We start from the raw sequence: 2,491 nt of genomic DNA, 5'->3' as shown, positions 1-2,491 counted from the left end.
TGAAATGTACGAAATGAATAAAAATGATCCGGAAGCCATTTATTAGCATTGCTGGGGGCCAGCACCGAACAAGAGCTGCAGCCCTCAGAAGCTGCGGTTGGGGAGAAGGCATGTTTGCATAAAATTACAATAATCCCAAAATAATAAGGAAGAGAGTGATTAGCCGGGTCCTTCTTACCCATGTCGCCAAGGCCGCCCTCGGCTCGCAAGAGAGATGTGCCCTTTTCCCGCCCACACGCCCTTTTCCTCCTTGCTCAACTCCTGCTTGGTTTGGCTGTGCCTGCCAGATGGGTGGGTGGGGAGGAGGCCAGGAGTGGTGTGCGCCTGCAGTGCCACCTGCTCTGCCAGGGGGTGAAGAGTAGATAGAGAGCTTGTGAGTCCAGGGGCTCAGTTCTGAGTACTCAGGAGGAAGACAGGGAGTGTGGCTGGCACCGTGGTAGCGGGCAGCAATAGTTTCAGCCCTTGCTGAGCACACAGCAGATAGTGGGTTCGTCTTTGCTGAGCTGAGCGTCTTTCCGCTCCACCTCAGGCTTCTATTGTTTGTTCCAAGGAATTCCGGTAATGTATAAATCAGCGGTTCTCAACCTTCCCAATGCTGTGATCCTTTAACACAGTTCCTCACGTTATGGCATCCCTCAACCATAAAGTTATTTTTGTTGCTACCTCATAACTGTAATTTTGCTACTGTTATGGATCGTAATGTACGTATTCGATATGCAGGATATCTGGTATGCTACCCACAGGTTTAGAAACATTGGTCTATATGAATTTCTCACCTGACTTCTGTTCGAAAGAGATTAGCATTTTCAGACTTGGCTGCAAGGAGATACTGAAATTTGCCCCCTCTTCCTTAAGAGAGAAATATGAGGGAGTAGTGTCTGTATGGGTTATGGACCCAAGTTTCTAGGGCTTTCTTAATTTTTTGAAATTTTTGCATTAGTACATCATTTCAACCCTTCCCCCATTCTAACTCCTATGTTTCCCATTATCTCTTAAATTCATGAGCCCTTGTTTTATAGTTATTACTATTATACATATACATATATGTAGACCCACATAATGACAATACCAGCTGACACGCCAGTGTAGATGAACAAAATATCACGAGGCTCTACTTATAGATGCAGAGCCTCAGGCACCAGTGACAGCTAAGAGGGAGAATCAGTCTTCTCCAGGGGTGAATCTCCTGCTAATTTTTGAAATAAGTTTGATCTAATACTAGGAGGCCATCTTTTCCAATCATCAGCACAACTTGATTTGATAGCATTATTTTCTCTACAGTTATTATAGACTGAATTATATATCCACAGAATTCACATGCTGGAGCCCTAACTCCTAGTGTGCAGCTGCGTGTGGAGACAGGGCCTTGAAGGGATAAATTGAGGTTGTATCGGGTCATGAAAGGTGGGAACCTGCTTCGCAGGTGCATGAAGAAGAAGTCACACTAAAACTGAAGTTCCCCAAAATTCAAGAGAAGAGGCCTCAGAATGAAATCTACCCTCCTGGCCAATGATTTTGAACTTCTTGCCTGTAGAACTGCAACAAATGGATTTCTGCGGACTAAATTACCAAGTCGGTGGCATTTGATTTTTTATGACATCTCAAGCAAAAAACATTTAATATATTCACTTATAAACAAGCAAATTCCAAAGGAACCATGGAAATCTAATCTTCATATGTATAAAAGACCATAGTACAACAACCCCAGGAAACCACAGAAATAATCCAGAGAGGCGTGGAAGATGGCTCAGTGGTTAAGAGCACTTGTTGGTTGTGCAAAGGACCTGGATTAAATTCTCAGCACCCACATGGTAGCTCACAACTGTCTGTAACTTCAGTTCCATGGGGGAGTTTGACACACTCTGGCCTCTGTGGGCATTGAACACATGTGGTACACTTACATACATGTAGGGAAAACTTTCATAAAATATAAAAATAGATATATAAATCTTATTTTTTAAATAAATTTTTTATGTGTGTGGGTTCTTATCTACATGTGTGTCTACATACCACATGTGTGACTGCAGTGCCCACAGAGACCAGGAAAGTGTGTTGAATACCCTGGAACTCAAGTTACTAGTAGTTGTGAGCTGTCATGTGGGTGTTGGAAATTGAACTGGGTCCGCTAGAAAATCAGTAAGTGATCTTAACTGCCGAGCACCTCTCCAACTCCAATAAGTAAATCTTTTAAAACTAAAAAATAAAGAAGCCAGGTTCTGTGGTGCACACCAACAAGCCCAGAACTTGGGAGGTTGAGGAAGAAGAATTGAGTTGACATCGTTAAAGGCTAGTCTGAGGTGCATAGTGAGATTTTTTTTTAATTGATTTTTATTGAGCTCTACATGTTTCTCTGCTCCGCTCCCTCCCTCTCCCCTCCCCCTTTCAGCCCTCCCCCAAGGTCCCCATGCTCCCACTTTACTCAGGAGAGCTTGTATTTTTCTACTTCCCATGTAGATTAGTGTGTGTGTGTGTGTGTGTGTGTGTGTGTGTG

Source organism: Microtus ochrogaster, chromosome 17 (genome assembly GCF_000317375.1).
Source record: "Microtus ochrogaster isolate Prairie Vole_2 chromosome 17, MicOch1.0, whole genome shotgun sequence".
Taxonomy (NCBI): domain Eukaryota; kingdom Metazoa; phylum Chordata; class Mammalia; order Rodentia; family Cricetidae; genus Microtus; species Microtus ochrogaster.
Note: the sequence above shows the minus strand (reverse complement) of the source record.